Source organism: Myotis davidii, unplaced genomic scaffold (genome assembly GCF_000327345.1).
Source record: "Myotis davidii unplaced genomic scaffold, ASM32734v1 scaffold149, whole genome shotgun sequence".
Classification (NCBI taxonomy): domain Eukaryota; kingdom Metazoa; phylum Chordata; class Mammalia; order Chiroptera; family Vespertilionidae; genus Myotis; species Myotis davidii.
Window position 1 is genome coordinate 3930808 of NW_006352194.1, and position 24926 is coordinate 3955733.

The following is a 24926-nucleotide window of genomic DNA, read 5'->3' on the forward strand; positions in this document are numbered from 1 at the left end:
TGTTTCCTTTAAATTCTGATTTATTGTAATGGCCTTTTTGCTTGAGAATAAGAGGAACAAAAAAGTCCAAACTTTACAGTGCAGGATTTCAAATTATTGCAAAATTTTCCCTTCCGTTTTGTTCTTAGGTGGATCTGTTTTTAAATTATAAAAACAAGCCATTGGGGAATAATTAAAAACAACACACCTTATTTTGTGTTTTGTTTCTATTTGGTGTCTATTATAACAGTAGCACTAGATTTCAAAATTATAAGCCACTTAATTTTTTACAAGTTTGATTAGATTATATTTTGGGTTTCAAATAAAATATTTCTTGATGAAAGTATATCTTATTTCTCTTTAAACGTGTACTTATTACATAGTACAGTAAGTAAACTGGCCTTACTAATGTTCCTATTTTTTTTATAAACTGATAAAGGAATTATATATGTGGTCTGTTTTAGAGTAGTTTCAGGTCAGCATGGGTATGTATTTGATAAAGCTATGTAGAGATCCAGTTGTGTTGATGTATTTTAATGCCCATGTATAAAAGTAAAGACACCGAAAATCCTTTAACTACTGCTTTTAAACTTTGAAAATACAACTTGAAGCTCATTATAAATCTAAATTAGACTTGAATAAAACCCTGATTTTTCTAAAGAAGAAAGGGTCTAAAAGTAAAATTTGAGTTGTTTGTATTTCTTAAAAATTAGGTGGTACCAGCTATATAGTTACCATGAAGGGAATTAGGACTTTGGAATAAAGTGATGCTTCCCCCACCCATCCTAAAATATAAAGCCCCAGCAAAAACATAAGAACAAAACTTGGGTTCTATAACAAATCCTTTCTTTGATTGCAAGTTACATTTTATTCTCACCAATTAAAATATATATCTATAGAAATGTTCCTCTAATATTGTTTTATAGGATTTTTATGTCCGTTTAGCAGTAAAATGAAACTTTATAAACATTAAGTCTCACTTTAGAGCTTTTACCTTGTCTTTATAAACTATTGCTGGAGCAGCATTCAGAAAAAATAGATTCAGAGCTTAACTTTTCACAGAAATCTAATAATCTAATATCTAAATCTGAAAAATATCCATTGAGGAAGGTCTTTATTCTAGATTTGCTTTCATTGTTGTTTTTAATAGGCACAAATGATGAGTTCTGGGAAATTTGATTTTCTATCTCCTGTCATCTTTTTGTTCCCCAACCTAATTCATTTGGTTTTATTTATAAGCCTGCTATATTAATGTGTGTTAGGAAGTTTTTACTTTATAATGAGATAGACGTCTTTGTAGTTACCCTCCTGAGATTGGCATATATATACCCCCTCCCCATAATGGAATGCTAATTTTTATTTGATCACTCATTTATAGCAGTTGCTTAAATGTATGTATGAGACATTGTTTTAATTTTTTAAAAGCAAAATGTTCTAATAAGTTGCCAGATTTTTAATAAATCCACATTTGGTCAATTAATATGGAAATTAAGTTACTATGGTTCTGAAGTTAGTTTTTTTAAACAAAAGAGTTCATAATTTTTCAGGTTTTTTTAGTTCCTGTGGTTATTCTGCATAAGAAAGCCCAATGCTTTCTGTTAATAAATAATTTTTCTCTCACTTGACTTTGAAATCTGACTTAGGTGAACCCTCTTTTTTAAAAAGGTCAGAATGCATCAACATAAATTATATATTTTAAATTCCAAAAGAGAAGGGATATAAAATTCTATTCCTAGCGAAAAGCCATATAATATTCTTGAAACTCATTACATCATTTGCCTCCTGCCCATTTGGATAATCATACCTATGTTTTATTAATTGTGTATTATTTGTAAAACCAAACCCTTCCAGTAAATACTTGCTATAAGGCTATTGTCAATTTTAAAGACTCCTAATTATGTTAAAATTTGCTGGTTTGATTTTCCAAAGATAATTTTATTATACTGAGCTATCCATTATAATCAATCAAAGTAATGTGGAAGAAATAGTAATACTAGTGATGTCGTTTATTATGTGGATCTCTTAACTGAGGAGCTATGAAAAAGCCTTATAGAAAGAGTGCACTGGATTTATAAGTGTGTTTATGTTCCTCTAAGAATGAGAGCTTCTGTTAACTTAGTTGTTCAGAGTAAGCAAGTGGAGTGGATAACTGACTAGAGAATCCAGATTGACAAATCCGTTAACCAGTCATGTTTACTTTTGCATAGAAGTTTGTTGATTAGTTCTTATCTTTGAGATGCAAACACGAAGTTTTAAAAATATTGCATACCTAAAGTATGGGCCGGTAATTTAAATATAATTTTTAATTTGAAGTAGTTACTGTTAATCTTTATAGAAAAGTTTTCTTTTAAAATGTGTATACATATATATATATATTTTTTTTTATTTAGAGGTTACCAGAAGCTCTGGGTTTTTTGTTTTGTTTTTGTTTTTTAATCATTTTCAGATGTTATCCAGAAATCTGCAAGTATACTTTTCCTGTTTTAACTCCTTCCTTTTATCACCTGACTATCAGGGAAGCGAGGTTGAGGCTGCCCTGACCTGACATGTCATGATGTCGACTTGCTAGGTGGGGTTCGCTGGGGACGATAACCAGTGGAATTGTTGGTAAGAACTTTTTTTTTTCCTATTTTTTTTTTTATTAGTAGTGGGGCATTAAGTGTGGGAGAATGCCCATATCCTATAAGTGGGCATTTATGTTGGCCTTATAGAAAAATAAGACTTTAAATAATTTCGTTCTTAATAGGAACATATAATAAGTACTTCATGCTCTTTATTCTCAAATTGGTAGATGAGCAGGAAAGGCCTACAGTATGAATAAATGGAATACTCAGGGTATTATTTTAAGTGATCAGAATAGACACTTTGTAAGATGGATTCTAAATAATGTCTCTTGGTGAGACAATAAATTTGCTTTATTTTACTGTGATTTCAAACAATCCAATATCTTCATTACATTTACATTTTTATTTGGTATATTAGCATATAATGCATCTTAAGGGATGTTTATTGCAAACTAATATTAGTAAAAATAGGATGATGTTGATAGAATGGAGGTGTTAAACACTAAGAGAAATAATTTTTTTAAAACCCTCCAAAAGAAACCTTAATATTGTAAAATGAAACTTAAAAGTTTTAGCAATTTGAAAAAAAGTAGTTCAGTATAAAGATACATTTGATATAACAACTTTTTGTCAAGAGGAAAATACATAGGTAAATTATTATGTCATTGAACATAGCGAAACACAAATTAATCAGCAACTTGTGTTTCATCTGAAACTCAGGAAAGCTGGTAGCATTAGTAGATATTGGTAGAATTAAGAGTCAATTTTTAGATTAGTGCTAAAGATTAAAATCATACTCATTAGAGGATTCCATGAAGGTAAAGTATAAATTGAGGAAATCAAATTGAATAGGCATTTCTGACCATACCATCTAAAAATGTAATATAACATAAGCACTAATTGAAAATAATTTTGGATTTTCATGCCTGAAGAACCTCCTCACTATTCTTATGCCTTCTTTGTTGGTTGGGTGTATCAGTCCAGGAAGAATCTCCTAGGTGTTAAACATGTGCTAGTTGGTGTCATGAATGTAAACCCCTATCTCTAAGCTTGTTGTAGACTAGCTGAACATCACTGCAGTGAAATACTTGAAGAATTTTAGTGATTGTGTCATTATGTTAAGGTACTTGTTCTCTTCTGACACATTTTATACATGTATCAGTGGTAGAAAAGATCAGAGTATAAAACTTTAAGATTGCACTTAATGTGCTCTTGGGAAGTTTTATAGTAAGTAGTAGGAACACTCAAGTAGTTCTGAGCAGTTCGTAGAAGTTAACGAAAATGCAGTGCAAATTTTTGTGCTTTATACACTAACAACAAAATACATTTCATAGGACCAGAAAAGAATGAAGCATTATGGGGGAAAACATACATTCATCAAATATAAATAAGGGCTTTCATTTTATGTAGTAACTTTGTCAGGATCCCATGAACATCCTATCTTGATTTGTCATTTGGACAAAAGGGACTTCTGTAGCCTGTTCATCTGTACTTGAATGATGCCTATTACGATGTTTAGCACTATATTACAAGGCTATTTCTATAATTGACCTGAAAGCTCCTGCAAAAATTTCAGTACCACAAGAATATTAAAATAGAAACATTTATAAGAACATTTAATCAGCAGCTTAATAAAAATTATGCTTTTGGTACAGCGTTCAGGTACCATAACTGTATTGGAATATTTGTACAATGTTAAATATTTTTAATAAAATTTAACATGTTCAAAATGTTGTGTTGGTGATTTTGGGTGGTGTGTGATGGGTTTCATTATACAAATCAAATTCAGTAGTTCTGTAATTGAGACATTTGAAGTCAAATGGATTTCCTCTCCAGATTTAGTACTCATTCGGGCACCTGTTCCATGAAAGGCAGTAAAGAAATAGGACTAAAAGGACTGACATCAAGGGCGTTTATTAAAGTGTCAGGAAATAGCTTTATTGGAGTTTAGAGCTGGGTCTACCGATAGGGATGTTGGCTTTGGCATGACAGGCTGCCAATAACATTTTTCTGATGAAATTGTGGCATTTCCACATTAGAAATGATCCTAGAAAACATACAGAGGAGGGCAGAGGGAAACATTTGTATGATGCTTTCAGTAAGCATTTTATTGCCCCAGTGTTCTTGACCAATTGACATGACATGCCAGCAAGTGAAGGAGGTGATAAAGGAATATTTGAGGAAGGCTGTGTTTGAATGCACTAGGCAGTAATAACTTCGATGTGTAAGAAGTACCATATAGAGAGAGCCCCCTCTTTGTTTCTTAGAGTAAATTTTATGAAGGTTTCTCTTTTCATTCTGATTCCCATTCTCCTGAAGATAGGCCTAATACAATAGCTTTTGTTTTTACTTCTTTTCCTTGGGGTGTTCTTGGTTCTTTTAGTCCTGTGGTCAGCAAACTGCGGCTCGCAAGCCACATGTAGCTCTCTGGCCCCTTGAGTGTGGCTCTTCCACAAAATACCACGTGCGGGCGCGCAGGTACAGTGCGATTGAAACTTTGTGGCCCATGCGCAGAAGTCGGTATTTTGTGGAAGAGCTACACTCAAGGGGCCAGCGAGCCGCATGTGGCTCGCGATCCGCAGTTTGCTGACCACTGCTTACTCTAAAGAGTAGAAGTCCTACAATTTAGAATGGAAATCTACTTGAAGTAATGTGCCCATTTCTTTGCAGACTGTACCAAATAACAAAGATTAAGGAGGAAAGTAATAGGAACCTAATGATTTATAAGCAAATTAAAGGAACTCTTCATAAGGGGTAATAACATAGTCTACTTGTTTTTTTGAATGAAGACTGTTAAATAAAAGAGAGCTATGGAGAAGAAAAAGTGATTATTGTTTTAAAATAAGAGTAGACAAAATATTTGCCTAGGCCAGTATTTTCCAGAAAGAGTACTGTTTTTGTTATTTTCCTGTTCTCCCCAAATCAAAGGTCACTCACTGAGACAGGAAGGAATATTCTAACAGAAATCTAAACTTGGGCATCTTTAGGTGTTGGTAGAGCTGGAGATGGAGCAGCTCACAGATTTGTGGTGTATTTTTTCCAAAAATAAAGGCGGCTTGCTTCTGACAAAGATTTTAAACTTGGGCTCTATTGGTGTGTTTTTGCTCTACCTAAAGCCCTGAATTTACTTAGTTAATTTTTAGAAGTAAGATTTTATTAGGTATTTTCCTGTGAGGTGCATTATATTCACATAAGGGAATATCTTTTGCCTATAGCTATGAAAATCACATTTCTATTAATTTAGACTTGAAATTTACGACTGAAATCATGATCATGTATAGACATTTTCTTAAAAAACTAATATAAACAAGAAGAGTTGGGGGCGGGGGGTGTTTGTTTCCTTAATCTTCACCTGAGGATATTTTTTCCATTGATCTTTAGAGAGAGTGGAAGGGGTGGGGGGGGGCGGGGGGTGTTTGTTTCCTTAATCTTCACCTGAGGATATTTTTTCCTTTGATCTTTAGAGAGAGTGGAAGGGGTGGGGGGGGGCGGGGGGTGTTTGTTTCCTTAATCTTCACCTGAGGATATTTTTTCCTTTGATCTTTAGAGAGAGTGGAAGGGGTGGGGGGGGGCGGGGGGTGTTTGTTTCCTTAATCTTCACCTGAGGATATTTTTTCCATTGATCTTTAGAGAGAGTGGAAGGGGTGGGGTGGAGCTGGGGTGGGGCGTGGAGAGAAACATAAATGTGTCTACACATGGACTGGTTGCCTCCGGATACTCTCAACCCAGGCCGGGATTGAACCTGCAACCGAGGTATGTGCCCTTTACTGATAAGCCCCGACGCTTGGGTCCACATTCCAAATTGGCCAGGGCAAGAACAGTTTTTTATTCAACTACATGGTTAATATTGTCTTGTCATACTGAAACTTTTCATGCTTCCTGTTAAGTAGAACCTTACCAGGTTAATCGTATTTGACTATAAGTTATATACAATTTGATCTACAACCAACAATAAATATTGTTATTGAACTTATTAAATCATGAAGAGTAATGTAGGTATTATGTTTGTTAGTTATAATGTCATTTCTATTTGACTTTCTAAAATAGGGGTGGCGGATCCAAAATAATTTTGAAATAACTTCTGGGAGATTCTGTTTTTAAAAAAAGATTCTGATTCAAATAATTTGAGGTGAGGCAAGAGCCTGCATTTCCCACAAGCTCCTAGTGATACCAATGTTCATGACTAGGTTATAGGTTGATTATTTCATGTTTGGGGGGAATTTCAGAAAGTAGACCTTGGTAGGAAAGGTACAGATAGATCAAGGTAGTCTAGTTGGATCTAGATGAAGTAAAATTTTGGTAAAGGCCACCTCAAAGGTTACTAGTGTTTAGGATCCCAAGGAAAAGGTAGGAGCATAATCTGCAAGAAAATGAAATTTAGAAAAACAGGCTTTAACAGTTTCAGGGAATTGGTGGAAAATAACAGTAGGAAGGAAAAAGCCCAAATTCAGGTCACTGAGAAAACGTCATGGCATGTTTACTTAGGCATTGGATCAGAAAACAAATTACAACAAAAGTCATAAAAGATTAAAATAGCTACTGCAAGCTCAAAAAAGTTAATAGGTTACTAAAAATACCCATGTGGGTTTTTTGAAATCTCTTTGCAAAAAAAAGTTAATATTCATTAATTAGAGCACATTAAGGAAGAATATCATTAAATAACTTAAAAATAACAGATAAAAAGATGGGAAATGTTGAAGAATAGAAATAGCAGGTATATCCATTTTTATATAAAAGAGCTAGAAGGTAGTCCCTGAAAACTGATAAACTATCTGATTTCCCATTCTAAAACTTTAAATTTGAAAAATAAAAATATAGATGACGTATGGAAAACATATACTCTGCTGTTTGCCAATGGTAGGTTAATACATATACTAACTATGCTGTGAGTCCTCTGTACCAGGCACTGTGATAAGGAACTGCTTTACATTCTGTGTATTGTGTAATCAACCCTGTAAGGTAGGTGGTATTGTCCCTATTTTACATATGAAGAACTCAGAAATTGAGTTAAGTCATTTGTTATATAATATTTATAAAGTGGCAAAACCAGACTTTAAAACCTGTTCTGCCTCAAGTATATGTACACTCTCAATTATTGGATTAGAAATAGGCCTAATTAATATGAGGTTAGAATTAAATGTTAAATTTTATGTTTACTTTAAAGCTCTTTGTTATGCCTGAAATAAAGCCGACCTAATTTGAATTGAGTAGAATAGTTTTGTTCTAAATTAAAGTGTTTTGTGTGTGTTACATTGATAGTTCAATTGTCATTTGTTTTTCTTTCATTGTTCGTTTATAAAAATGTAGGCCCAAATATTGAATTTTGGTCTCTTAAGACAGCCTTTTCTATTTTTTACCAAGTAAGCCTATACTTGATTTGGAAAGGGGTGCCACGTTCCAAATGACTTAAAAATTTAAAAATTTTAATTCCACATATTTTATTCACAAAACTCAAATTTATCTTCATTTCCGAGTCTGTCTATATTAGTGTTGAAGCATTTTTTAAAGTGTTGGTTTGTTAAGCCTTCTCATTTAATATTTGATTTCAGCTCTTCTACATATTTCAAGGATATAGTAGAAGAGTTTCACTTATCAGACCTGCGTGTGCGTGTGCGTGTGTGTGTGTACGTGCGCAAGATGCAGAATTACACATAAAGAAACCATTATGTTTAGCCATAAACTTGGGGGTGTGAAGAACCCACTCTCCTTATGCACTCTTAGAGAAAGTGTTATTTTCCCTGAGTCAGAAAGAAAGGTGGTCTTGAGACATTCTTTAAAAATAAAATAATGCTTTAGATTACTCAAGGTATATTCAATAGTGGGCATTTCAAAGTAGAATCAGGAATTCTCATTACTCATCAGTTCTGAATTTAAGGTCACTGTGACAATAATGTGACACATATTAGGGAGAAGCTGAAGGCTTACTATTTACCATGCCTAAGCTCTCAGATCATTTCTTTGGTTCTATAACTTAGTCTGGCTCTAAGAAAACTAGGCTATCTCCTTAATAAACTTTTCACAAGGTTGGTTTTGTTCTGTGTGGACTAAATGTTTGCCAGATAGAGATTATTTTTTAAGAAAACCACATACTTTAAAATATATTTTTATTGGTTTCAGAGAGGAAAGGAGAGGGAGAAAGAGAGAGAAACATCAATGATGAGACAGAATCATTGATTAGCTGCCTCCCACACGCCCCACACTGGAGATCAAGCCCACAGTCCCGGCATATGCCATGACCAGGAATTGAACCTTGACCTCATAGGTTGACGCTCAATTGCGCTGGCCAGGCTAAAAATATACTTTTATTTATTTCAGAGAGTAAGAGAGAGAGATAGAAACATCAGTGATGAGATAAAATCATTGATCAGCTGCCTCCTGTGTTACCCCTACTGGGGATTGAGCCCACAACCCAGGCATGTGCCCTTAGCGGGAATCAAACCGTGACCTAATTGGAGATTATTAATGATGTGAAATATTACATTAATATGACTAGCCAATACTTCCTAAAAAGTCACTATTGCTCTTTTAAACAACATTTGTATAGCAGTTTTAGTATTTTTATTGTAATTTGGAAAAGCAGTGATAAATGTTTATGACAGTTGCTAGTTGATTTGTCCAGTGTGAGCTTTCAGTATGATAGTAGGAATTACAGAAAACTCCCATCCTGGGTTTTGTCCTTGAGAAGTGTTATAAAAGCAGTTAACTTTGTTTCTTTTCAGAAAGTACAGTAATATCTTGATCAACCTATTAATACTTAGGAAGGAATATTATTAAAATGATTGATCTTTTACATCATTAACCAAATTTAGATAGCTAAAAGCCAGCTACTTATTGAAAAGGTTACATTTAGTCCATACCTAACACCAAAGATTTATATGTCATTTCTTAATTTCACAACCATGGAGTGATTTATGTTTCAGGAGTTAGAAATACAAAATTAGTAAATTATGATCATTATCCTTAAAGATTTATAAATAGTAATGATAAGCACCAAAACCAACTTCTAGAAACACCGTTGGGAGTTTGAAAAGTATTCTGGCTCCTAATAAAATACTGTTATAATCAGAATACATGACTAATACGTATGATTTAGATTACTTCTAGAGAGCAAACGAGTTTATAAAATATAAACTATGATTTTCTTAACTAACTAAAATTAAGTTTAGTGTACACTGAATGGGTATGTATGTATATATATCTTGATTTTGATAATTTTCACCTATGCAGTTCAAATTTAAGTTAAAGAAAATATTTAAAAATAAAGGTTGAGTGACTATGCATCTAAAAGAACAAATGTCAAGGTAGGTTTCCTTATATTTTTATCTATTTTTTCATTACTGAAAACTTTAAGCCTTTACTGAGAAACCCCCAGGCAAGGTTGGATTAATGAGCAGTTTTTTAAAACATTTTTTTCCCTTCCTGACATACACATGTTGCTTTATTCAAATGGAATAGATTTACTAAACATAACTTTTTTCTCCATTCCCTATACCTCATAAAAATTTCTTATGAGTCCAAGACATTTCATTTTCCATTATGTCTTACAAAACTGGTTAGTGTCTGATACTACATTTTTTGTCTGCAGTGTCATAGGACATTAATATTTTTGATAGGAGTAAACTGCTGGTATAATTTAGAAAGGAAAGATGGATGGTAATAGCTCTTCAAAAAAAAACCCCACAAATCCCAGGACTACGCGTCTCAAAAGAATACATGTTTTGCCGTAACCGGTTTGGCTCTGTGGATAGAGCGTCGGCTGGAGGACTGAAAGGTCCCAGGTTCGATTCCGGTCAAGGGCATGTACCTGGGTTGTGGGCACATCCCCAGTAGGGGTGTGCAGGAGGCAGCTGGTCGATGTTTCTCTCTCTCATCGATGTTTCTAACTCTCTATACCTCTCCCTTCCTCTCTGTAAAAAATCAATAAAATATTTTTTTTAAAAAAAAGAATACGTATTTTAACCAAGTGGGTAGCCTTTCATGACTTCATCTGTATTGTTTTATATCCATGAACATTTTCTTTTTAAAAAAGTTTTAAGATGCGAGGCCCATCTAGCTGCAGCATCTGTCACCCCATTGATCGCCAGGGTTGATTTGGCTGATCCGGCTGGCTAGGCGTGTGTCCCCTTACCAATCCAGATGCCTCTCTCCCAAAGCTGCGCCCTCAGTCAAAGAGGACAACCTTCCCTCCAGAGGATAGGTCTTCGATCAAGGGTATACGAGTAGCTGCGCTCCTCTGTTAGAACCTCCAAACAAGCTCTCATGGTCCATTTGTAGGAGAATGTAGAGTAGTCAAGCTTCCAAGACCAGGGACATCCAAATGAGGTGCTGCACCTGGCAGTCTGCTTTCCTAAAAAAAGTTCGAAGGCCTATAACTGCCAGCTGGAACTTTTGGTCAGCAAGAGAAGAACTGAGGTTAACATGTTGAGCTGGTTTTAATTTCAGTCTCATTTGATGGGAGAACTAATAGTATTTCCAATGGGATGTCATTGCCTTAAGTTATTTAAACGTATTTACTAACTCCGTGAAATACATGCAAATGTGGAAACCAAGATAGAGATACTTTGGTTCAAGGCCTCCTAACTAGAAGTGGCAAATCTGGTATTAAACCTGGATGGGTGTGATACCAGAGCTCATATTTAGCCACCCCTCTACTTCCTTCTGGATTTTACTTGCTCTATGCCGTCTTATCAGGTACATGACATTAGGCATCTTTGAAATACTGGATAACTGGTTTATTACTAACTGTTTGGCTAGACTAGTAGTTTCCGAGCTTACAACTATTGGTGGGGCTAAGAACTAGTTTTAGAGAAATAAGAGCAGAAGGATCATTTGTAATAGGAAGATTAATGATAGCCTCTGAATAGCTTAGACTTCCCTTTTGTATAGAAATGTGCTATCAGTGTAGCCTCTGTTAATTGAACAATGCCCTTCTTAAACCTGTTTACACTTTCTTCAAATTACTCTTTTTTGTACTTGTGATATTTGTCACAAGTTTACATGTGATTTGAGATTTCCTTTTACTGGTTTTAAAACATCTAGTTAGTGTGTTTTAGGATTTCTTTTAAATGACTTAATAAAATGGAGCCAGGCTGTGGTAGTTTACCTGCAACCATGATTTTACACGGAATTTAGTTTTATTGTCTAATTTTCTTTTCAGATTGGAGTTCTTACTCTTTAAAGGTAAAAACCATTTTATTTTTGTAAATACTTCTTAGTTGCCTTGTTTTGTACCTTCACTGGCTTTGTTTTATGTCTTTGAAGTAGCTAATGGAAGGTCTTGAAATATGCTGGATGCATATATAACCCTGGCTTTGTGTAGTGTTGATTTATCTCTTTTTTACACTTTTATGATTACTCTTTATTATCTTTGTATATGTTTTAGAAGTGGAGTATTGCTGTTTCTATCTTATTTCATTACTCACATGTTTTACATAGGCTAGGGTCATAGAATAAAGATAGAGCAGAACCAGAACTTATTAGTATTTCCTGATAGTTTTTCACTCAACTTGAATTCCTGGGGAAAGAAGCAAAGTATGCATAAGCAAACCTGAATGGCATACTGATTGCCTATTAACTCTGTGTGCACACATGCATACACACACACAGTTGGTGAATGAACAGTTGGACAACATCAGAACTGGGCCTGCCTTAGTGGCCTGGAAGGTATTAATCAAAGTCAGGCTGGCTCTGGTTATACTCAGCACCAAGACCAATTTCAGAATTCCAAACCAAGATGTCCTCAGTAGCTTTGGGGTTCCATCTAGCTGTTTTTCTGCCTAGAAGATTCTTAATTGGAAAGCATTTTAATTGTTGTTCAGTATGCTACTGGTTGCAATGATCTTCAAGTCATTTGATTGCCTTTTTTCTCCTGATGTCCTTGATCTTTTTGTTATTTTTGACACAATTGAGTAAACCTTCAAAACTTCTAGCTTTTCCGGCTCTGTTTGATTTACAATTCTGTGTATTTCCTAGTCCTCTGTGACACCCCTTTCCCAAGTCTTTTATCCATCTAGGAATTTCAACCACTATTAGGGTTACTGGGTTTTATATCCTCCCAAATCATTTCTGACTGTAGTATTTTGCTCTAATTTTATGGGCCTCCAGATCACATGAGACTTCATAATATTAAAAATCAGTTACCAGCATGTGTTCATTTAACAAAGGTTTAGTGCCTACATCTATTCCTGGCACTGGGGAGAAATAGGGGGAACATCTGGCACAGGGAACAAAACCTTATAGACATAGCTATGAAAAAATTAGGTGTTTTGGGAGCATCTCTTAATCCTACAGGTTGCAGTCTTAGTATTTCTGTTGGATTTTCTGTTAATTAAGTCATACGATTTTTTTCTATGTCGTTTCCTCCTTAATTTCTCTAGTCATAATCTATTTTAGGGTGGCAATTCCTAATCTTAATGAATGACTTGGAACCAGTATAAAACTGCTGAACTTTAGTACTTTAATTGATTGAAAAACTTACATTAAAAGATGTTAGAAATTCAACAATACTTTTAAAGTGAATTATATCTTATTACAATAGCATTAACATTCAGATTTAGACAGTTTTAGCCACCTTTATGCTAGATGATGTTCTAGGTACTGAAATTAGCTTGATGTGTCTCCCAATCCAAGATGTACAGGTTAGGAAATGTTGCTGTATGCCTTACAAGTCAACTCTTAGATTATTACAACCCTTTCCAATTTTCCTACTTAATCTCTTTTATATTTGTCCTACACACTTGCTATAATAATTATCACACAGACACCAACGTTATTACATCTTAATGTCAAATCTAGATTATTGAAATTTGAGATTTCATATACTTGCCTGGTATCTTCCACACCTTTTCTTTCTTTTCCCAATCTGACTGTGATTGTATTTAAACCTTAATTGTGAGGCTTTGGAAAGTTATACTGCCTTTATTCACCTTGCTTTAACCCATTACTTCCTAGCTGTTTCTTTGGAAGATTAGTCCATTTTCCTAATAGACATGATTGGAATGTGACATCATGAAATAACAGGAATGTATGCATGGTAAAATTGCTATGTATAAAATGATTTCTAGACTTTAATCAGTGGCCCACCTCAAGGAGTGTTTGGAATTACTTAAGTGGCAGTTTGACACAAAATTCTACTGAACCATATTCAGATGCTGTGGCTAATAAAATCTGTAAGTGGAAAATGCAGGAGGGTCAGAGTTACTCATTTGGATATGAGAGTTTGTAGTCAGGTTTTGAGGCTGCAGCTAGTGACACAAAGGGAACTTGAGAAGATTCTCTGCTTTGGACTGTTGCAGAGCAGTCTCTTGTTTCACAGTTGTCAAAAGCCCACTTAATGAGAGTACACAAACTAAACAGAAAAAAACAACCTACTTGGCCAGTTCTGGCCTAAAAATTACACAGGTGGATACATGCTGTCCTATTTTTGAAAACAAAGGTACCACAATAATGTTTGTGTGGTGTATGTCTGTCCATGTTACTGATATGAAAGTCCAATTCATACTGTGGGTGAAATTGTTTCAAAAGTTCTTTTACTGTAATTATGGTGCTAAACTCCCTTAGTCAGAGCCTGTTAGACCTGCCTTGTGAATTCTGTGTTCTAGCTTTCTCTTCCAGGGGAAGTTAAAATATGAAAAAAGGCTTCTTGATACATATTTTTAAATTGATTTTTTTGGGGGGGAGAGGGGGGGTGAGAAACATGAGTTGGCTGCCTCATACTACATGCCCCCTACCCAGGGTTGATCCTGAAACCTGGAATTGAACTGACAACCTTTCAGTGTACAGGATGATTCCCAGCCAACTGAGCCACACTGGCCAGGGCAAAAGGCTTGATTTGACTTGATGTAGTCCAATCCCCCATGTATTGAGCTTCTACTGTGTGCCAGCCACATGAAGTTAGGTGTTTTATATTCTTTAATATTCATAGTAACCACTTAGGTAGTAGAAATCCTATTTTACCAAAGGAAAAACAGACCCAGAAAGGTTGAGTGACAGCCAAAGTTGTACAACTAGTTTGTAATAAAACAGATATTAGAACTAACTACTTTTCTCCATTTTTATCCTTATCTAGGAATACATATTTAGCTTTTTGAGCTAGAGTCAAAGCATTTTCTTAAGGGATTTCTGGGTTATAAGCTAAAAAGGACAAAGGTTGATTTTAGAATATGAGGCTTAAATTTGTATATATAATTTGCTATTGTATGCTTCAATTGCTCTGCTCTTAGCATCATAGACAATTTTTCACATTTTTTGGTTATGTTTGCTTCTTTAGATATATAAAAGCTTTAGTTTTGTGGGTGAAAGGGATAAAAGAAGTTTTTATACTTGTTAAGCATAACCTGGTCACTTTTTAAAATGTTTTTATTGATTTTAGAGAGAAGGAAGAGGGGGGAGAGAGAGAAAGAGACATTGCTAGGAGAAACCAATTGGTTGCCTCCCAAATGGAATCAAACCCATAACCTAGGCATGTGTCTTGACTGGGAATCCAACCAGCAGCCTTCTGGTACAACAGGACGATACTCCAACCATCTGAGCCACACCAGCCAGAGATAACCTGGTCATTTTGTACAGCAAACTCAATGCACCCATCATTTAGCATGCAGATGCACTTTATACAGGGTGGGACAAAAGTAGGTTTACAGTTGTGTGTATGCAAAACACAGAGTTCATTCTTGCATTGTTGTATTAGTTTCCATTCAAACAACTGTAAACCTACTTTTGTCCCTCCCTGTATATAATGGCATACAGCAAACTCAATGCACCCATCATTTAGCATGCAGATGCACTTTATACAGGGTGGGACAAAAGTAGGTTTACAGTTGTGTGTATGCAAAACACAGAGTTCATTCTTGCATTGTATTAGTTTCCATTCAAACAACTGTAATCCTACTTTTGTCCCTCCCTGTATATAATGGCATACATACTGCTTTCCATCTCTTTCTAATATTAATAGTAATATTTCTGCCCTGGCCAGCATCAGTCAGTGGTTAGAGCATTGGCCTGCACAATCAAGGGTTAGTGGGTTTGATTTCCGGTCAAGTGCACCTACCTAGGTTGCAGTTCGCTCTCCACCTGTAGTCTGGGCACATGCCAGAGGCAACCAGTAGATGCGTCTCTCACATTGATGTTTTGTTTTGTTTTTTTCTCTCTCTGCCTCCCTTCCAATGGGGAAAAATACCCTCTGGTGAAGATTAACCAAAAAAAAATTAATATCCTAGGCATGCAGAGAAGTACCACCTTACATTTGGATATTTTTCCCATTGCTTCTCAGAGAGAGAGAAACATCAATGTCAGAGAGACACATCAACTGGTTGCCTCCTGTATGCACTCCAACCTGGGGCATGGAGCCAGAAATCTAATCCCCAACCTTTCCTTAGTGTTGGCCCTCAATGGTAAGGGCCAACACTAACTACCAAGAACACTGGCCTGAGCTCGACTCTTCCTTTTTAAAGGATTTTCGTATCCTTGGGAGCAGAAAACGGGAGATTTAGTCATCAGTTTAGAAATTTTATAAAAGATGTCAAAATAATTATACTTCATTGACCTATATATATCATGTCAAAATTTGATTTTGAATTACATCAATAAGGCGGAGGGCTATTAAAGTGTTCTGTCTCTGCTCATTTATGATACATTTTAGATCTCCCACATTTTTTTTTCTGGATATTTATTAGGAGATGGTGTAGAGGTTTGGTAAGTAATACAGTTTAGTTTTGTATGTCTCAAGGGTTTCTCATTCAGTCACATTTTTGAGGTTTTTTATTCTGGCCTTTTTTTCCTGGTGGTTCTATTTGTAGTATTACCTAAAAATCCTTGTGCTAATGCTAATTTTGATTTTTTTTTTCTCACTAGCATATATTGGAGTATTCAGACTTGAAGAAGGATATAGGTAAAAAATATATAATATGAAACATTTTCTAACATTAAGTTTATCAAATCTCTTTAGTTGCATACTTGCCATATTCACTCTGAAAATTATTTACAAAACAAATTAAGTGGTATAGGTTTTGCCAAAACAATTATGAATATTTTGCTTCTATTTAAGTTTATAAGCATAGCATTAATTCTCTTAATCCTTAAAGTCAAAAAACTTGGTTTTATGTTATTTTTTATTATTTTTTTTAATATATTTTATTGATTTGTCACAGAGAGAAAGGGAGAGAGATAGAGAGCTAGAAATATCGATGAGAGAGAAACATCGATCAGCTGCCTCCTGCACATCTCCCACTGGGGATGTGCCCACAACCCAGGTACATGCCCTTGGCCGGAATCGAACCTGGGACCCTTCAGTCCGCAAGCCGATGCTCTATCCACTGAGCCCAACCGAGTTCTGGGGTTTTATGTTATTGTTTTAGGAAATACTGAGGACTTGTAAGTATTTTCCCTCTGTGTGAAATTTTATGAAGGATTTGAATTACTTAATTGTAAAGTGAATTGCAAATACTAACCTAAAGCACACTTTACTTATTTAAAATTGATTTATTTTAAAATATTTTTATTGATTTTTTTTTTATTTTAGAGGAAAGGAAAGGGAGAAAAACATCAATATGATAGGAAACATTGATTGGCTGCCTCCTATACGCCCTCTACTGGAGGTTGAGCCCACAGCTGGGAACCAAACTGGCAGCCTTTTGGTGTACAGGATGATTGATGCCCAACCAACTGAACCACTGGCCAGGGCTAAAACACATTTTACATTTATCAGAATCAGGCCTTACTACTGCTTTGTCCCAAATGTTTTCTCACCCTCATTGGATATAAACCCTATATCATGTCTACCATGTATCTGAGCTTGGTGTGCCAAGTTAAGTATTGCATGTCCTTATAAATTCTTTTCTGTGACTAGAAGCTGTAGAAGACCAGAAAACCTTGGAGGTGATGTATTCCTTTATTTGCTTCATAAAGTTGCTTTAAAAAGTCTTCATTTTAATAGAGAAGCAAGATATGCCACTCATTTTTATTTTTTAAAGTTAATTTAGTAACATCAAAAATGTTAACACTAATTTTTCTGTCAAACATTCTCTGCAAACAAGATTTTGCAGTGTTTTTTTTTTTTTACTTGGAGCTAAAGTTCGCTTAAACTTCATTTACTTGGAGTAGACCTTGGTAGTGAATGACTGAAAAAGACAAGGTTCTTTTCTGCAGAGTGAGTGAGAACACAAGTTTCTGCATATACATAATATATGTTCTCTCTTTTTACTTTGTTTTGATAGTCAATCTTTAAAAATGGGCTCTGATGGCAATTTAGAAAAAGAATATATTTTTAAAAATTCTACTTTTACGTCTCCTTTGTAGTAAACTAATTTAGCCAAGATCAGATTGGTAATTTACCCAAGGTATCAGGTAGAACCGTTAATCCACTGAATAATTTAATAATGAAAAAATCTCATGGTACATTTGGGATATATTTTTTCTTTGATGTTGAGTTAGAAGTTTATCTCCTTTGGCTCATGAAACCACAGCAGCTCTCGTTACTGTGCCACATCTACCTAAGAGGAAGGTGGAGTCACCTTCTCAAAAGTAAACTCCATTCATTGTCCCTCACAATCTGCCAGTGACCATGACTTCTAAGGTTCACTCTTGGAACCAAAGTCAAGAAGGTAAGGAAGAGGATGCTAATCAAATAAACCGTTTGCAGCCTCTCTAATAACACCCTTTAGATCAGTGGTTCTCAACCTTCCTAATGCCGCGACCCTTTAATACAGTTCCTCATGTGGTGACCCCCAACCATAATATTAATTTCGTTGCTACTGTTATGAATCGTAATGTAAATATCTGATATGCAGGATGTATTTTCATTGTTACAAATTGAACATAATTAAAGCATAGTGATTAATCACAAAAATAATATGTTATTATATACTATATATTATATATGTGTTTTCCAATGGACTTAGGTGACCCCTGTGAAAGGGTCATTCGACCCCCAAAGGGGTCGTGACCCACAGGTTGAGAACCACTGCTTTAGATGATCATTTATATGAAAAGTAATATTTACTTTTACTACAGATCTGCCTCTAGATACTGATTTTTTTTAATATATTTTATTGATTTTTCACAAAGAGGAAGGGAGAGAGATAGTTAGAAACATCAATGAGAGAGAAACATCATCAGCTGCCTCCTGCACATCTCCTACTGGGGATGTGCCCGCAACCCAGGTACATGCCCCTGACCAGAACCGAACCTGGGACCTTTCAGTCCGCAAGCCGACGCTCTATCCACTGAGCCAAACCGGTTTCGGCTAGATACTGATTTTCCCCCAAAAAATTTCCAGGAGCTTTGCTCAATGTCTTTTCCTAAGGAAGTGAGCCGGCCCGGTTGGTGTTGCTCAGTGTTTGAGTGTCAACCCATGAACCAAGAGTTCCCCGATTTAATTCCCTTTAGGGCACATGCCCAGGTTGCAGGCTCAATCCCAGTGGGGGGTGTACAGGAGGCAGCTGATCAATGTGTCTTTCTCATTGATGTTTTTATCCCTCTCCCTTTCTCCCCCTCTAAAATCATATATATGAGCAGGGAAAGCTCACAAATATTGGGAGAAGAGAATTACACAGGGAAGGTACTTTTCTCAAAAAAAAAAAAAGAAAAGAAAATAGAGAAGAGGTTGCAGGGAATTTAGTGGGGTCGTCATTAGGGAGGCAGGAGATGATGTAAAGAAGTAATTTGCAGTGTGATTTGTTTCCTGTGTGGCTCAGTTACAACTAACATGAAATAAGTGTTTCATTTCTTAGCATGAAGTTGGAGAAGAATGGGAAGCCAGCCTGGAGGGAGGTGCAAATTTGCAGCAGATGCTCTGTATCCAGGTGGCAGAAATGGCATTCAGTCTGAGGGCAAGAGCATCTTCAAAAGAAAAAAAATCTATAAATAAAAATGAATCTTATCACCTTCACCATCTTCAGCCAATGGAGAGGATAAGGCTTCAAGACGGGCATTTGAATGGCTTTTAGGTTGTCATGAAAGTATATGTTAAAAAAAAAAATTGGAATTATATACTCAAGATTTTTTTTCTGGCTCCTTATTCTCCTGATACACATTTCACAACTAAAATACTCCTAACATTTTATTATAATCCTTTAACTGCATTAGCACAGTGGTTCTCAACCTTCTGGCCCTTTAAATACAGTTCCTCGTGTTGTGACCCAACCATAAAATTATTTTCGTGGCTACATCATAACTGTAATGTTGCTACTGTTATGAATTGTAATGTAAATATCTAATATGCAGATGGTCTTAGGTGACCCCTGTGAAAGGGTCATTCGACCACCAAAAGGGTTGCGACCCACAGGCTGAGAATCACTGCATTAGCATGAGCTGAGGCTGCAGAAATCTCAATTTTGTGAACACAGTTTACATCTGACCCTTTACTACTGTGTCCACAGTATCACCAAGTTGGGAGAGATTGCAATCTCTTTGTAGTTGGTGAGTATGTTGCCTCAGTGTTAAGGCTTGTCCTACAGGTTCAGGTTTTCTTTTGGCTTTGTCCCTAAGTTCCGAACTGAGCAGGAGTATTGGGACAAAGCCAGGGGCTGCACTCAAAATGTGAGTCAAGTGTGAATTTTTTTTTTTTTCAAAGGTGGGTTATTGAGCCCACCTCAGTCAGGGACCCTGAATATTGGGTTTAAATAATGTGACACTCACTTTATACATTTGAAATTATATTTTAGAAAACCTTGCAAATACTTTTAAATGTATCTGAGTTTGTTGTAGGCCAGAGGTATATCACTATTATCATGTTGTCCTTGATTATTTTTACACCATGAGAGAACACATGAATAGCTCAAAGTAATTTAACTTTGGAATGAGAGATTATATATGGGATAGCTGATACTCTTGAAGTTTACTTCAAATAAATGATGAAAATAGCTATGAGAACTAGCTCTAGGACCTTCGCTTTTTCTCATTTTCAGTGGTCAACTTTTTATAAACCAGGTATAAAGAGAAGCAAAATATAATTCTCCAGATCATGAGGTTAGGCTCTTCAACTGGTATAATAGAACAGGTATAATGATTACATTTCTCAGAATTTCGTCGCTACATCCCCCTCCCCCCATCCACTTTGAGCCCATAGGGGCAGTTGAGATAGCAGTGAAGCTGTGATTAGATTAGATTAGATTAGATTAGATTAGATTACAGGATTTGAAGTACCAACATTAAAAGTACAAGAGTCACAACTGACCTCAAAGGTAAGATTTACCATGAAAATTCATAACAAGACTGGAGAACGATCAGTTTCAAAATACAAACCTTGAAACTTAAGAATTGTTGGCTGTTAAAACAACAAAATGCTAAGAACCAGGATATCTATTGGCAAAAGTCTGTTGTTGGAAACTGTCTCAGTTTAGCAAATCTAATCCATAATGCATATCAACTCAATGACTATTTTATTTTTGCCTGATTTACAGATACCAGTTTAACACAAGTGCTCTTGCTACATTGATTAGCTTTAAGCAGTGTCTTGGTTTGAAAAGAAACTTAACTAAACATGTTGTCTTCCCTTTCAATGTTGTTTTTTTCTTTTTACTGCAAACTACAGCACTGAGCACAATATTCACACAGCTTGTTCTCAATCTCAGTTTACTTAATTTCTCAGGTGTGGTGGTATTTTGTTTTGTTTTTCCAGGTCATCCTAAAAAGCAATTCTGTTTCTTTCTTAAACTGAATTTTGCTTTGATTTCCTTTATAAAGTAAAGAGTAGGGAACATAAGTCCCTTTTACCTTTTGCTATTAGAATCGAATTAGGAGCAGTTGCTTTGTCTGATTTTCATCCGTGGATTTTCCTGGAATGGAAGGCATATCTAGCTCAATGTTATTTATTTGGGCTGTATAAGTAGGGTCACTGCCTCTCCTTCCTCTTTACTGAACACCTAATTTTATTTTGTATTCCTTACACTTATGGAATGTCTGTCAATCAGAAAAATGTAAGTTTTGGAGAGGAAAGAAGGTACTTTGACCATACTTTCAAAAACAGACATTTTGAGATTTTTAAAAAATATATATTTTATTGATTTTTTACAGAGAGGAAGGGAGAGGAATAGAGAGTTAGAAACATAGAAGAGAGAGAAACATCGATCAGCTGCCTCCTGCACACTCCCTACTGGGTATGTGCCCACAACCAAGGTACATGCCCTTGACCAGACTCAAACCTGGGACCCTTGAGTCCGCAGGCCGACGCTCTGTCCACTGAGTCAAACCGGTTAGGGCGACATTTTGAGGTTTAAAAAATTTTTAATTTATTGATGTTATGGGGAGAGAGAAACATTGATTTGCTGTTCTACTTATTTATGCATTCATTAGTTGGTTCTTGTATGTGCCCTGATTGGGGGTTGAACCTGCAATCTTGGTGTACCAGGACGATGCTCTAACCAACTGAGCTAGGGTGAGAGAGAGAGTGTGTGTGTGTGTGTGTGTTTAAAAACACCTCAGGACTGGATGTGTTCATTATACTTTCTAAAAAACTTGTGTATAGTCATTGGGTTCATCGTTCATAAATTAGTATTCTTCCCTAATTCCTAAAGGTAGTTTTATACGCTAACTTTGTTTTGCCTTTCTAGCTGCTAAAAATAGATAATGATTATTGCAAAGAGCACATTTTTAAATGGTCTGCAGTGTGGACTGCTGAGCCCAGTGATGGAGTGGGTACATTGAGGAAGAATGTGTCATTTGGAATCCAGGACCATTCAACAAAGATAATTGCTTAAACTCTTATGGCTTACCAATGGTTTTTTCTTCTATTCCCCTAAAAAAAATTTTCACAGCCTTAGAGTTCCCCTCATCTAGCTACTTTCATTTCCATTCTCAAAGTTGTACTCTGCTTCTGTCACATTTGGGTGTCAAAAGGTTTGAAGTGTCAGTGTCTGAGCACAGCAAACCTATTTAATGATTTATAGGAAGCAAATAATTCTGTTTGCTAACTATTTGAAATGTAGGAAACTTTGGCTTTAAGTGTATGATTTTGCAAAGGATAAAGACATTTCCTGGTTCTTAATTTCACCTGAATCCATATTTTTCTTCTCTCTTACTAAGTTAATTTTAATGCTGATTTCCTATAAGAAAGCAATTGAATGGAATAAGCCCTATTTTTTTTAACTTTTTTTACCCAAGGATATATTTTTATTGTGTGTTTTTTTGTTTTTGTTTTTAGAGAGAGAAACATCAATTGGTTGCCTCCTGAATGTGCCCTGACTGGGGTTTGAAACTCAAACCTAGGTATGTGCCCTGACCAGGAATCGGACCTCCAACCTTTTTGGTGTGAGACAATGCTCCAACCATTTGGCCAGGGCAAGCCTTATCTTTTAATTTATAATTTGTACTAATGCTAGTCAGATCAGTTCACTTCCTTTTTTCTTGATTTAAGTAATATGTATTTCAAATTTGACAAATTAGAAAATCACTTTTTAAAATTTTGTCATTATATTGTATTTCTTTTATTAGAATTGTTTTTTCTTTTACACACTATACTGCAAATAAATCAAAGATGCAGACTCATACTTTATTTATCAACCTCTGCCGGGCTTTTATGTGAATTACATTATTTTTCACTCAACATTAAAAGAACAAACAAAATTTTAGGCTATAGCAAACTAATACCTTTAGCCTTAACTAAGCTAAATTTCACTAAGGGACAGAACATGCAATTTCCACATACTTTAAGGTATGACTCATCCCTATTAAAGTTGTGAGACTCAGAGCTACACCCATATCACTTAATTTTATGTCCTTCCCTGTTTACTGTGTCTGACCTTCAAGATTTCGTGACTGATGCTGAATGGAAGCCAACCATTGCAGAAATTTTGGGGAAAATGAATAAGAAGAATGCAAGGGCAAGTAGGAATTCATTTCTAGCATTCCTAAACCTGCTTTGTCGTGTCAACTCCACTACAGTCAGAGGAAAAGAACTGAGTTCATGGAAATTACCAGCTAAGCCTTCCATCTGTCTTTAATGTTTTTAGGAAATTTCAGGTAAGTGAGATGTCTTTTTTGAAGAAAGACTATTATGTATATTAAAACGAATTGTTCCATATTAGTAATGATGGGAAGCTTGTTTATTCTGCACTTCAGAAAGTCTTGCCCCCATTAGGTGTGGTTTTCAATATTGTGGAGTCCCAACCAACATGGAGCTTTTCCTCTATTCAGAAGTACTCAGAACCTTCATTGCAGTGTATGAAGTGCCAATTTTTGTTGGTTGGTGCTCAACTCCTTTGTTAAAAAATACTTCAGTTGAGTTTTAATTTTGTCCCTCATTATATCCATAGAAAAACTTTTAAAAAGCTTCAAAGTTTCTGCCAGGTTACATTTGCATTCTACACAGTCAAGTAAGAGTAAAATTGTGAGATATATAGGTCTTAATATCACCTTGATTGGGTTGATAGGTAATTTTTAAGTTATAGGATTAAGTTTTATGTTTATTACATACTAATGTAATAAATACTGTGCCAGACCCTGGAACACAAAGATGGACTAGCATACAATACAGATGAGATTCTAGGTGTGGGAATGAAAATGGAATAAAACGAGGCTATTTCATTTCTCCATCACAAATGGAGAATTGGCATATTAATCTGAACATGACATTCTATTTCAAAGATCTCTGCGCATGTGTACTTGTGTGTGAGAGACAATTACAAAACACTTCCTATGTGGCAGCTACTGTTGTAAGCTCTTTTACACACATTTTTAAAAAATCCTTATAACTGTTCTATAAGTGCTAGCCCATTTTTTTAACGTCATTGAGGCAGAGAAGCTATCTTGCCTAGATTTGTGCAACCAGGTCTAGGACCAGTATTTGAACCAAGACAAGCTGATTGCAGAGCCTGCACTCTTAATTTGGATACTTATACGTAGTACCTGGCTGAGTACCCATAAAACATCCCAAATTCTCAATAAAATTTGCCTACTTTTTAAAAAGGAAAGTTTAAATAGCACAGAAAGATTAAAGGTGTAATAATAAATTTTTTAGAGAATCAAAAATTCCCTTTCTCACACTGGCTCTAAGCCAGTCATTTTGTGTCATGACTTCCCCTCCCACATTCCACACTCCTAACCCCCAGCAGAGTACATGCACAGAAAAATTAAAAAACCAGAGCGGAAGCAGAGCTTATTGGTTATATTTTATACTCAGAACCTATTGTGCCTTTGGTTCACCCCTCTTTCTTTTTGGAATGTGTACATTTTCTTTATCTTCTAAATGATGAGAAAATATGACTGCTGAAAGTTTTTCTAGGATTCTTTAAAAAAATAGGTAAGACTACAGAAGTAAAAAAAAAACCTGCTCTGAGAACCTCAGGTAGGTAATTTGATTTCTGTTGTATGTGTAGTTTAAGGCTCCTGCCACCCCATCCTGTTATGTACTGTAAACCCATTTGGCCTTTAATAAACTGTTTTATGAATTGA

General features: G+C 35.5%; 1 long non-coding RNA gene across 1 annotated transcript; it reads left to right on the forward strand.

Annotated features, from left to right (window-relative positions):
- Positions 1 to 2352: 2352 nt before the first annotated feature.
- Positions 2353 to 24926, forward strand: LOC107181423. The gene is made up of 3 exons (XR_001512124.1): positions 2353 to 2586; positions 16392 to 16428; positions 23283 to 24926. It is a non-coding gene; the product is annotated as an uncharacterized LOC107181423 (long non-coding RNA).